Source organism: Fopius arisanus, unplaced genomic scaffold (assembly GCF_000806365.1).
Source record: "Fopius arisanus strain USDA-PBARC FA_bdor unplaced genomic scaffold, ASM80636v1 scaffold00060, whole genome shotgun sequence".
NCBI classification, from domain to species: Eukaryota; Metazoa; Arthropoda; class Insecta; order Hymenoptera; family Braconidae; genus Fopius; species Fopius arisanus.
Window position 1 is genome coordinate 226,518 of NW_011887799.1, and position 14,586 is coordinate 241,103.

Here is a 14,586-nt window from a genome sequence, read left to right on the forward strand (position 1 = left end):
CCATCACTGCAACGAGAAAAAATAATGTCATGGCAAAGCGGACAACTCGCCAAACAAAGGAACAATACATTTCCTCTCCGTGCAGTTATTGTTCATAATAAATTGACAATTCGATTCCAAATAGATATTATAATTTATATAAATTTGAACATCTACTGGGAATAGAATAAATTCTATGTCCAGATCCATTTTCCACTAATGCACTTATTTTGAATATTGTATATACATTATATACGAGATTCAACAATATTTGTTTTCCGCGAGTGTTTACTCCGGGTACCCGACGAAAAATCAATAAGAGGAGAAAATGCCAGTGTAACGAGTGAGTCTATAACGGGAGTGTATTTGTTTTTCTCCGTGGACTAGAATTTCAAGATGGAAATTCTCAGCATTAGAGTAGGAGTAAGAATGATACCGGGAATGATCCGTGATCCGTGAACGATGCTCTGGACAAAACAAATTCTGTTAAAAATCTATAATTTTTCTGGAGAACAGATCGCGTTAAGGGTAACAACAGGACAGCCTCCAATGGTGTATTTATCTGTGGTGGTACCAACACTCACCAGGCGATAATATTTACAAGAGGCGTTATTGTGTACATTCCATACATCCGGATGTTTCACGACATAACCGTGCCACGCAGCCACGTTACATTATTATTCACACCCTCGGGGCAAAATGCTACTGTTACATCCTAGTGATGTACATGGCATAGTTGCACGCAGTTACCGAGGGAAAATCTAAGCTAGAGATGATCGACGCTGCGGAAATTACATTCGGTGAACTAAACTCCTTCCTACTAAATCCCACTCTATTATTGATAAATAACCACTGAGACAATAATTTGCTCGAAGTTAACTGGAATTGTAAACTGAGCCAACCGCATTCTACTATTTACACCGGAGCATTGTTTTCTAGTTTGGAAAATCCATTACAATCCTTATCTTGGCAATTCGGTCTTCTATTCAATATCACTGATATTTATTCACTTGAACATGGCAATAGTAGTGGTTACTATTTAGGATAATTAGTATCATGGTGGTGAGAATCTTCATCGTAATTCCAGTTAAATGTTTTGGGGAGAACCGGAAATTCGATAAAAGTTTATATTCTGAAAGCAATAGACTTCAGACAGTTTATTTCCTTCATGAATCATTTGATATCAAATGAAAGTTCTAGTAAAAGTTATAAAAATCATGTCGATAAAACATTCCTCTGACATTTCTTTCGAACAAATCAGAGCTAATAGAGTACTCGACAAAATGAAAACACGCGGAGCATAAAATATGCTCCAAATGTCAATTGCGAGTCGAGCAAAAAAACAAATAAATGATTACTTTTGCCGAATTTCGTTTGTCTACACTTTTCGTGTTAGGAGATGAAAAAAGTCGAATATTACTCCTCTGTTGAAGGAATGAACTAATAATTTTATTTTATAATAAAAATATCCTAATGAAGTGCCTATCGTGACTATTTTCCATAACTCGTGCGAATATTCTTCCAAAACGGATAATTTAACAATTTCATTATTTTTAATCGTTTACCCTGAGAGATGGTTAATTAATGTGGTGATTAGTTCTACCTTGTTTATTCTAAAGATTACGTTAACGGGTTATAATCGGCTCTCGGGCCACGAATTAAAGTGCGGTGCAATCACTTACGAGAGTTGTTCTAAAGATTTCTCACTACCTCAGTTAACAGCCCAAGTGCCGCAACTATTCCGATTTACAGTGTACATGTATGAAAGGAAATTCGCTCATTGCAGAGAGAGAAAAAGAGAGACCTGAAATCACCATAATTATTTTGATCGACGCTAACGATAGTAACGATGCACATAGCACGTGGGTAAATATTAGTCGAGCACAAATCCAGCTCCAATCGTGGAATGTTTGATCCTGATTGGACTCGCCATGTCCACATCCTCTATTTTTCATTGGCTCACTGAATAAAGTAAAAATTTACCGACACTGAAAAATACTTGATGATTTATCAACGGCAAAATGGTGGATTGTATTTTATTCCTTTGTACGCGATAATCATAAAACGAGAGAGATGAAGGAATGAATTTATGACAACACACAAGCTTGCCTAGGGTTAGTAATCTAGATTGCCGCTCCTGGGTTCCTCTTTCACCTTCTACTATTCCCTTTTCTTGCTCTTTTTATTTCCACCTCCCTTGCTGATGCCAACGTTTGACTCCTACCCTCTATCTCTGTTGGATCAATAGTCTGGTCCAGAACAGGGCCATCTTGCCAGGGTAGACGCGCGCGTATAGTGACCCAAGTCCGTCAACTCATTATTTTTCATTTAAATTTCAAACCGCACTAATCAATTTTTAACACAATTACCATTTCAAATCCGTCAATTATCCCACTATTTAATAAATTGATGATCGATCAAATAGAAAAATCGAACATAAATTCGGAAAACCAAGTTCAAACCTGTAAATTACTAATTCCATTATGGCAAGAATAATGTCGAAGAACACTTTTTGGAAGTTCTCGTCATATAGAGACAGATGGTTCCATTAACGTTTCAATTCCAAGTTTCGGGAGATTCCAATGGATCTTTGTTTTTTTCGGTGCGGTTGGAGGTCGAAGGAAACGAATTTAGGAGGTCAGGATTGAAAGATAGGGGATTATTTTAAGACTTGAGAAATGGAGACGGATGTGTAATCCTCTCTCATCCATACAGAGTCGTTAGCCACCCGTGCGCAGTGCCTGATAGGGTCATTAATTAGTGAAGGAACGGTCTACTTCGTTATATGTGTAATTGCAGAGTGTAAGCGCATACGAATGTTGTACGTCTTAAGAGAAGAGGACATTGTATAAACCTAGGCAACCTTGTTTCTGTACTCTAGCGGTTGGATAATAGATTAAGGTTATTGTCATTGCCACGAGTGCAACAATATTTACTGAAGAAAATCATCGTCATGAAAATCATCGTCTTCGCGTGTCTCTACATTTTCAATCACAATTTATGAACTTACTCTTCAAGTTTACAATATCATTCTTTTACAACCGCGTAATTAAATATCTTGAAAATGGAAAATTCCTAATGAAAATAGACTCGCCAGACTTTACGCGTGACACTTATACTCGACCAATTTTTTACTAATACGTTTTTTTATCCTCGAGATTGGATCGATACCTCGATAATTAGCCGCAGTTTCCGCGACGACTTAAAATAGCCCTATACAAACCCTCTTCGCGGTATTTTTTTTTTTGTTTTTCATCCTCTCTTCATCGTGAAACGACTGCTCGGTGTGTAAGGAACAAGTAAAAATAAGGACCGATCGAGATAGGGGCACCGTGAAGAACTACACACGTGGTAACATATAACATCGTTTCTCATTAAGATAATGACTCTTTGTAATGACCTAATAATAGGAAAATAATGAAAACTCGATTGTTCCATTGTGGAATTCTTCAAAGTGCATTTTCTACTCTATTTTTACAGATAAGGTCAATCTGAAAAAATAGAAAGAATTACCAACTCAAATACGACGATCCGAAACTGTACAAACGATTTTCGGTTAATTAAATTGTCATTTTGTATAATGGCTTTTAATTAAAGTTGAGGCTATTTATCGTAAGTGGCATTTAGTCATTTCCACGAGATAATCTTGGAAAAACTTTGCAACCTCATTTTTTTTGGCCGGCATTTTCTCCTCTTGTCCTTTCTCTCCTCATTTCGATCTTGGTGAGTGATAAAAAGCACTGGTGAATATTGACCATGAGGGTGGTCTCTTCATGGTCCACGAAATAAGTCACGGGGTCATGCGGTCATCACCTCATTGTATTGAGAATCGGGGATTTAAAAAAAAAGGGAACGCCCAAAAATCGTGACGTAAGACTCAAATTTCCTTGCTTGACTTTAAAAAGAAAAAAAAATATATAAGACCAAAAACAAAGAGTAGACTTCTTCGTTCTTCTGAGAAAGTCTTTCCCAAGAAACAAGACATCCGATTACTACTTTCTATACTATTTTCTTGCTAATAAATTAACAATATTATTTCGAACCGCCATTTCCCACTTCATTCTTTCCATTGAACATCAATTATTGTCTCATATACTTTTTAGCAATTCAATTATATTCCTTCTCCAATCATCTGCGGTAGATTTCTAAAATTAGTCAATAATTAAATCGAGAAAGACTAGGAATTGGCAAAAACATTGTGAAAACAGAAACAATGGCTGCAGTGTTCTAATAAATTTTTAAAGTCCTTAGGTGGCAAATAATTAAATAGCATTCTCAATCGTTTGACCTATAATTAATTAACATCCGTTCGTCAGAAGCGAAAGTAAAAATAAATAAACCTATAAACGATGAACTAAATCGGGAGATGCGATAGATTTCTTATCGAGATTTACAACAGAAATAGACAATGTAAACACGAAAATAAAAAAATAGTAAAAAATACAAAAACAAGACTAAGGTGGCACATCCCACTGTCACAGTGATGCCGATATGCCCGGTAGATATCCAAGTGAGATTTAGTACTTCTCTTGGTTACTATACCACGACTGCAAGAGAGCGGTACAATATTTTTTATTTTTATTTTTTACTGTAAGCAGTATAACACTGACTTAAAATCAGCAAGAAGAATCTCGCCTACAACCCGATCCAAATGTTTTCTCCGCGTCCTTGGAAACGAAACACGCATCATTGGGGGTTGAGAGTGGTAAGAAGGGCATTAATGCAAACCGATATCTACTCAACATTTTTTTTTATTTCTTCTTTATCACCGACACTACAATACACGACACGTATAAGAACCGGCGAACAAAAATTACCCTGAAAACATTCGATATCACTTTCGATTCTCTTGATAAGAAAGTCAATGAATTATTGCAATTACATTGGTTTTCGTAAAACAATTATCGTAATTATCAAACAAATCATCACAACATGATGGAAAACATGCGAAAGATCGCTACAACCGATTAACTACGCGATGCAAAAAGAATAATCGATCAGCTACTGCGGCGCCTAGTACAGATAATTTCTCGTTAATTACCGGAAGATTAATATAAGTGGCGTTACACTACTATGGAGTGTTCTATAGTAAGAAAGTCTAGAATCTCGGCGGTGTTGTCTGCTGTGGTGAGGATGTAGGGATTCGCTCTTCCCCCGCGTTTAAACGATAAAACTCTCCTGTTTATCCTTTTTTTTTATTTCATCCTCCTCTTACTTTCCCTTCACCTACCAATCTCTCGTTCTCTCTTCAACCTTCTCGAATTCTTCGCCACCTGCAAGTATCCCCGCATAAATCCTCCTCCACTTCGCTAATAAATCCCGTGTTGCCTCCCGTTTTGCTCTTTTATTTTATCCTTTTTTTTTCTTTATGTCCGGAGGATCCTCTTGTATTCTCTCTTCTGCTTCAACAGTTTTCGGTTGTAAAATCCTTTTTGAACATCCTCGATCGCAAATTCTGAATATTTTTTTCATTCCTCAGTACTACCTCAAAAATATTTCTCTGACATCTCGCTGACAGATTTTTAGCACAGGATTGACCCGGTTGTCATCTTCCGATTCACCAGAATAGAATTGATAACTCGAGCTTGATCTTTTGATTTAAAAAATTGTCTTCAATCCCAGGGAAGAATGCAAATCTTCTTTTTAACGTACCATTAATGATTTTTTTGTTTTTGACATTAAGAGAAAATCCGTGGGGTTCAGGTGTTTCGCGGTTTTTCCACTGATTCCAATTGGTCATGAACTCGCCTTTGTCGAGTAGCAGGGTGAAGATGGTAAAGAACATCCACAGCACGAAACGGGCATTCACAGCCCTTGAAAGCGAATCCTGATCCCGAGATATCTGGCGCCATCATCCATGCAGCTCGCCACAATTTATTTATTTATTTTTACCGAGGTTCACTACACCCGCACCTGGTGCTTCCTATTTCTATTTCGCATTGAACTCACCTCTCTCTTCACACCCCAGGCAACACTTCACACTGAGTTAATTTCACACACTTGATATGTCCACATATTTATGCTGTTTTGAAATTTCAAGCGAGTGAAGTGGATACATTGATTTTTTTCTTTAATCACTTATGAATCATGGGGTTTGTCAAGGAAAGGACTAATGGCTTGTCCACGCCATTCGTTAAATTACCACCTGGTGGTCGTTGGCAGTGGCATGTAAATTCCTCCATCAATTAGCTCAAATTTTCCTGCCACAGTACTGTTACAAATTGCCGAGGTAATGGTCTATAAATCCATACATCTTTGTTAATAAAATATACATTCCAGGGTAATTGTTTCACTCAATTATTCTGATTTATATTCCCCATTTTTTTTCCGCGGTAAATGCTTTTTCCTTATTTTAGATGCGTGATAATGACCGCAAAAAACAGAACGGTAAAGCAAAATTATTTACAAATTCACGATGCGGATTAAATAGATATCCTTTCCAATTTTTTGACTTTACGGAGTTGGACACAGTATTTAATTATTATTTTACTATATCCATATTCCAACATGAATTTTTATTATTTAACTTTCTCCGCGTAGTCCATTTAGCTTCACATCCCCTCATGAATCTCTTCTCGGTCCAATGAAAATCCTCGCGATTGCCAATCGAATGAGTGGAATTGAAATATAATTTATGGAACCTTCTAAAAATTTATACGTCCTGAATTTAACGAGAACAAGAATCTCAAGTGGAATAAAATTCTCTCCTCTGTTCAATCAATAGGAAACATTAAGCGGGCATTTTATTACCCCTAAAGATAGCCATAAATACACGATAAAAATAATGAAATGGTATAGTCCCCTAGACATAATGGGTGATGTGCGGGATTGACCGGTCTAGCGACGAAAAGTCAGTTGAGGGTCGTAAGAAGGCGTGGGAAGGTGCTATGGGGGTTATGGTTATTGCGGAAATATTTCAGCGTCTTAAGGTGAGTCCGCGATGCCCCGATCTCCCCGGGATATTTATCATGATAAGTCCCGAGGTAGGAAAATGCTGAATGTTCATCGGCTCGAATTAGCCCTTTCACGCTTTAACCCTTCCTCACACAATTCCCCCCTTTTGCCTCCCTTTCACTGGTACAACTTCTTGCATACCTTTTTTCTTTTTTTCAAACATCTCCACTTCCTTTTCACCGTTTCTATCTCCGCTGGCTCGTAACTCCAGCAAAAATTCCCCTGGGGCCATGATATATACAGCGTCCACTGTAGTTGGTTTGCACAAATAAGGGTACGCCCGTTTACATAATTTAATACGACGAGCTTTACTGTGACAGCACGCCAGCTACTGTTGATGCACACGCATATTGGACTAGTTCTCGTGGTTGGTTGGTTAGTTGGTTGCTGGGTCGGGTATACATGTCTGCAGATGTGTACCATTCGCCATTATCATTCGGATACCAATAGCTAACGAACAAACTGTTGTATTCTGTGCTACAGTAAACACTATCTCAACACAAAAAATATATACTCTAAAATTATGTCTATTATCTATTAGAGACATATAAGAGACCAACGACAATACGTCAATGGCAGTCATTTTTTGGCATCTCTCATTTTCTTGACATTTTTTTATAATGTCCTGGAACATGACCCGCATGTCTTATCATTCCCCAATAAATTTCTCTATCTCTGCCTTTATTTTTTGGGAGTCGTAATTTTTATTGAGTGAGCAACAGTGAAAATCGGCAATAGTTATCACTTCGCTACCGGATTCTATTGGAGTAATTTGGAATGGAGATTAAAGACTGAAGATTTTTGCCCTGAAATTCTCCATACATTACCCTGACAATATCGGGAAAGGCTCTCGAAGGGATGTGGCAACTGGGTCTCACAATTACACGGCATTGACCCCCGAAAAGATGAGACTAAAGCTTTCTTCGGTCACTGGGATAGCGCGGGGTTGGATAAGTGCCAGGCACGTGACGAGAATGAGGACAAATTTCGCGAAACGAGAAAATCTCGGGGATCCAATGCCTCCAACATTTTCCTCCAAGCGGGATAAATCAGGCTAGACTGAAGTTTATGACCTCCCAAGTAATTAAAAATAATGTTCTCCCTGGGATAGCAAAACTGACACGACAGTTTCTTATTTAATCTACGGCGCAAAATTCCATGTCCATACGAGATAATACGATGACAAAATAGTTAAGACTTTTTAAACAGATCTTAATTATAGTTTCTCATAGTTTACCACGTTGGACATGGTAATTACAACATCAAATGAGAAAGCTGGTCATTCTGATGATTACTATAAATTATACTATCAATGAACTTTGATAAATTTTACTGTGCAATGATTTCGACATGAGCATTTCCACTGTTGAATGTTCTTCGTGGTGTTTCCCAGTGATGTTAAAAAGCTCAATAGCAGTTGAACGCGAATACACGGTAGTGGGTAATATGACAGGATAGTGCAATATGAATGATTGGCCGGGTTTGAAGTAATCGATGATCATTCGACTGTTTGGTGGTGTGAAACGGTCATTGCATAAAGCGTATAAAGTGAATCGCAAGTGGTCAGGCGCGAGGTCATGAGAACATGGCAAACGGTCGAGGTATGGTGCAAACACCAAGGACTAAAGAGGGAGAGTATATGGCTATGGTATCTTGGCTTTGCTTGTCGATTCTATTGTACAGAAGAGGAACGACCCTCCCCCCGTCTCCCTGTTTATGGCATTTTTTTTTCTGTATATGTATATACAACGACGTTTTTCCGTGGAATTCCGTGGCACCGTATATACCACGGTGAGAAAACCAACTGGGCATCCGTCGTATGAGAAAAGGAGAGAATGCACCCACATACTGGGTGGTGAAATATGGCCAGTAATTCGAGCTGCTTCAGGGAAAAATTACCTCGGCCTTTTCAATGACAATCTTTATGCTACTGGTAGGGAAAGTCTGGGGGAGGATTACATTACATTTTCGCTCAATTTTCGGGAGATTTTTTGGAAATTTTTGATATATATAATTATTGATTTCTAAATCTAGATTTTTTTTTCATTTTTCAACATTGCGATAGTCAGGAGTAATTTATTTGCAAAACACTGAGAAATATATTTCTGGATTGAATGGGTGAAATCAAGCCCTCGATACCATGAAAATATGGACTCACGTGTTGCCAGATAGAGTGACATATCACGAAAAACCTAGAGATTTTCAAGATACCCTCTCGGAGCTTTCCAAGATGTGGCTCTTTGAAAATGATAGGTATATATTCGCACACTCATTCTACTATTCTCAATGTACACAGTGGCTTACTCTCTCTTTGTCCTTATTTTTTCTTCAATGGTCTCCACCTACCTGGAACCAGTATGAGGCATATGGGCACCGATGGAATATAATCTGGAATATAATCAGTGGTTGGGCGTGTGCGAAGTAGGCAGCCCAACCAGCCACTATTTACAGTCACGTGATACATACATACTTCTGCAACATAGTCTTGCCTCCTTCGGTTCATCATTCCAATCTGGATTTTCTCATCCAGATATCCGAAGATGCCACAAATCTCTCGACATGTCATGTGACGATCACCGACGATTATCACAATATTGAAAAAAATTGACTGATTCATCAATAAAAATTCTGCAAAAATTCCAAAGCAATTTTTCTTCGTTGAAAATGTCAAGTGGTTGCAAATCGCAATTTTTCAACAACGATAAAACGACAAAAAATATTTTTCTATCCATGCGTTAAGAACAAAAGATGCAAGAGAGTCAAATCATACAAGTTCTTGAATATCCATCATCTCTGAAATAAAAGGAAAAACATTGTTAAATACCGACGTAATAAAATAACGGAGCTCTCCTCCGCATTTTGCTCTCTTCAATGCCTCGAGCTATTTGTCACGAAATTTCCGACAATTCATAACAGTGTCATGCTTGTTCCCCCGTGGTTGAACCTACGTACTGACAACTCGCCCTTGATAATCATTAGTCATAAAAACATTCTCTCTCTTATTTCTTTTTTCATCCTCTCACTGGGAAGGTATTGAATGAACAGTCATTTTTCTTCATTATTTGCAACAAGATATTTGTTCTTTGTTATTAAAAACAAAAAATGATAGCAGTCGGAAGAGAGTGATTTTGGGTGACTTAATCTTAATCTTGGACTTGTGATTTTCATTTTTGTTGGGTGACTTAAATTTGGAAAAATAGATTTGCTTGATTGCGCAGCAATAGAACTAATACGGAGGACTGAGAAATGCTCAGATTTTCTCTACTAATGACTGATCATCTCGTCGATATTAGGGTGTCGATGGAGGCAGAGGGAAGAGCCAAGCACGTGGGTGGTTCGAGTTAATGTCTACTGAATTTAGTCCTGAGAAAACTTGAGCTCTAACCCAAAGGCCTAAATTTAGAATTAAGCCGGTCTATTTTCTCTAGCGTTTCGTTAATCGCCTTAGTTTTTCATTTCCGAGTTGTGTTAATTTTCTTCTTTCTTCAGTCGTTAGTTCCAAACCACGTGCGCACTTCTCTTTCCCCCTCACAATTTTTCTGTGCACAGGGTGAAACACTGAATAAATTGACATTTCTCCCTTGTTGTTACCCTCAGCTCGAGGCGTAACTTTGCCATTTAATGAGCCATATCGTTCTTCTTTTTCGCCTTTTCTGCACATTTTCTCATCACAATGCCTTCTCTTTTGTACATTAGTGGAAATTCCACCTCAATTTACCTTCAATGTCAAAGAATTCGTAATGGTGGATGGGATGTTTTGGTGGATGGCAGAATAATTAATCATCAGATGAATTGTTCGTTTCTAATGCGAATTTTATGCAAATTATTATAATTTTCCAGTGAAATGAGAGATGAGAATATTCTCCAGCTGACATTCGGAGAATTTCACAGAAAACTGGAAATTCGTCTTACGAAGACACAAATAATAATTGTAATTAAATCAAACTTCGTCCAATTTTCAAGTAAAACTCGAATGCACGGATAGAAAAATTTCCTTATGCAATAATTGCGGAAGCAACAAAATTTGGGGAAAAAAAATGATTATTGCCAAGTAAATATCTTGAGATTTTTTTTCTTAATGTGAGAAGTTTGGGGGGAGAATTTTGAAGAGTGGATGAATGGAGCAGCAGTCTCCAAGTTTGTCGAGATTTATCCAGAGGAAAAAGGCATCAGTGGGTGCATCCCCCAGTCGACAATCTTCCATTAAATGGTTCCCGTTTAACTACACAAATAGAGCTAAACTGCGTTGCATCCTGTGTGAATTATATTGGTTCCACGAGGGCTCCAACCATCAGGGGATCATTGCCAAGCCCCAGCTGAAATCGCACCTGGGATCGGGGTCAATCGTTGAACACGAGCTAAATTGACTCGATTCAATCAAGGTTCGTTGGGATCGCGAAGGTCTCATGTCTCCCCCCTATTTTTTTCAAATTTTCCTCTTCATTTATTTATTCTTTCCCAACAGTAATAAGACGACGTTCATGTACGATCTATACACTTGCCCTTTATTTATCCCTTTTTCAACGGTCAACCGTGTAATCATGTAATTTTTTGGTGAATCTACACCGCAAGTAATGCAGACCTTCATAATGACCACCACTTGTCGTCATAAAAACCGAATGAGTCCTACTTACGGGTACTTATGGAGAAGATATCAGAGTTGCTCGCCGTTGTGAGAAATAAAACTCTGCTCTATCCATCTTTCCGGAGCTTATCTCACCGTTGAGAAATTTCCAGTGAAAATTTACCTCTGGGGGAAGTCCATCTAGAATAATTTGTCACCGACTAATAGTCATGTCATGAAGAAAAGGGAATGGCTGAGAAAAAATTATAATTTATGATATAATAATTCGTACATTCTTTATTGTGCATAATTAGGAGATTATTTACTAGGGAAAAAAGGAAAAGAGAAAAGGGATACGGTTGATGAAAGCTTTGAGAGGTGAAGGGAATTACGGAAAATCCAGGACATTGAAATAGAGGAGGAGGAAATATTCTTGAAATAAAGCTCTGTCAGACGGTTGAATTGCGGCAGGAGATGAATTCTAGTTGATGTCTTATCAGAGGTTGTTATGCAGAGATGGATGGGATGAAGGATCTTGTTGGAGTTCGGAGGTATCAAACCAAGGGATATGGCATGGGTTCGTTACAGAAGGGGGCGTTAACGACCTCAGTGAAATCTCTTGATTGCGTGGGCCTTCTGTTCGTTATCTTCTCGTCTTATTGTAGGTATTTTGTTATCTCTGATCACGTTACTCCCAGCCACCGCATCTCGCCTCTTTCTCGCTTTGATCAACAAAATTCTTCCGGTAGTATGAAGACAATTGAGTTATTTTTTGTGAAAGTTCATGGCGATTCTGTCGAGCTGCAAAGGAGACACTTTTTTCAATGGAATTGAGTTTACTCAACTGATGGAGTCAATTTTTCGTTTAGACCGACTATTGCAAATTCCATTCGATCCAATTGCTTTGATTACAACCCATGACCTGATCGAATTGAAAGGATAGGACGAATTTGAAAGAAGTTTTTCAATTCAATCAAACGGTTATTACAATTTTAATGCAGAAAATTAATCGATGATTGTTTTCATTTTATTATAGAAAATTAAAATTGGAACAACTTGACGCATCGAATTGCCTCTTCTAAAAACATACTCACATACTCGTTATACATTCGTAATAGCACCAGGAGAAGTCTTGAATACTAACATTTATTTTATATCACAAGCGGCAGTCGAACCCCTCTGATATATCGGGTGAAACAACCCCTTTGAATGTAGCGGAAAAAAATTTCAAATTCACGTACCATCAGCCCTTCCTGAGTGTTTCCCTCTTCACTACAACCAGAAGGGGACTATTTAATTATCATCCTGCTGAGGACTCCTCTGAGAGCATCTTGGTTACCCCACATCACTAACTTTCCTCAATTTTGCCGAGACACTGTCTGTAAATATCGATCTTTTTTTTCATATTATTGAAATTAAAAATAGCCGAGGGAGTTTTTCTCAAAGGACCCGAGTAATCCGATCAGTCTATCCTTTCGGATTCTCCCTCGTCTCCGATCCCGGTCTATCCTACATTTTTTTCTCTTCCATTCTTTTCCTTTTTATAATATTAATCTCATGAAGATAAATACCTGTCATATGTGTCACCATTAGGTCTCGTGCATTTTTAATTTATTGATCTAACTGTCACACCTGTTTCGACCCCATCTAAATTCGACCACTAGCCCTTGGTTTTTTTTTTCACCCTCCGATTTGAGATATTTCCTCGCCTTTCTGGGCATCCGATAAATGTCTCTAGTAAAATGGGGTCATCGGGGAATCTAGTAAGGTGAAGGGTAAAGCTGGGCTGGCAAGTGTCAGTCGCATATTTATCCTCAGGTCCTCAAGCACTTCGATAAACTTGATACGGCCACAAAATCCATCTTATCTCATCGTGGATTTTCCTCGAGTCATGATATGTGACACCGCAATATTTCAATTGTCAAGTTCTACCGTGATCTACATTTGTTACTTTAGTTACTCCGAGATGAAATCAGTGATAAAGCATTCAATTGATAATTTACCTGAAATATATTTAATATATTTTGAGTACTTCAACTGCCAGTGGCCTAGATTAAATGTTCCCGGTCTCACTCCGACGATCAATAAAAATGTAACGGGAGCCATTTGTATCCGTTCCTTTTTCTCACGTGCTCTCACGTACTTTAACATGTCTTTATCACAATGTATCGGTTGTAAAACCGATATTTCAAAATTTGTGATCACCTGGGGTTCGCAGGCACCTGGTGAAATAGTCAATCGTATCCACATTTTCAGACAATTTCCATTTTTTCCAGTGGCTTCAAACTTATTTTCATTCAAGCCCAAAATCATTTCCTCTATTACAAAAATTTGCAATTATCCTTTAAAAAAGATACGAATTCACCCCAAACAACTCAACACCCTCCCTTCCCTCCCAGAATCAGATAAAATTAACAACAATGAAGCCATAGCCACCTCATTATCAGTGAAATTCCACCTCCAAATTTACCGAACCGTGTAACCACATATATACTGATATACAAACAACCGACAGAGAACACGCGACGAATTACAATTCCTTCCCCACGCATCCTTTGGTTTCTCTCTTCTTAATTTTCCTTCTACCAACAGCATTAGTAACAACGGTATACGAAAAAAAAATAATGTACCCAGCAGCAAGTACTTTCACTTGAAATCCCAATCAACTTTATCCTTTTGTTTAAACCACCGAAGTACTAAGTACACCAAGAATTAACATTAATCTACACCCAGTACTAAGTACCATCCAATGCCTGCCTCCCACCGATCACCATCAATTAACTCATCAAGTTTCAAGTACTAACTACAAAATACCCTTAAAAGTACATAAAGCGTGCTAAGTACTAAGTATTCAATCCACTCAGCCACTAACCTACTAACTCAAGTACTAATGTACTCACCAGTACCCATCACCGTGTACCTTCCATTGGCTGTGAAAAAAAAAAATCGATAAACCACGTGTTCACGTTGATGTGAATATAATAATTAGCGATCTCAAGGGTCAGTGGCCTGTTATCCAACGTGAAAGGCAAAATCGGCACAACACAGAGCGGAAGTGGCGTAGTCCACCCCCAAAAGCAGGGGGGTTG

The 14,586-nt window shown here is 38.1% G+C and overlaps 1 protein-coding gene across 7 annotated transcripts in view; it reads left to right on the forward strand.

Annotated features, from left to right (window-relative positions):
* Prosap (prosap) overlaps positions 1-14,586 on the forward strand; it is a 100,512-nt gene that overhangs the window by 48,062 nt on the left and 37,864 nt on the right. The window lies entirely within an intron of this gene.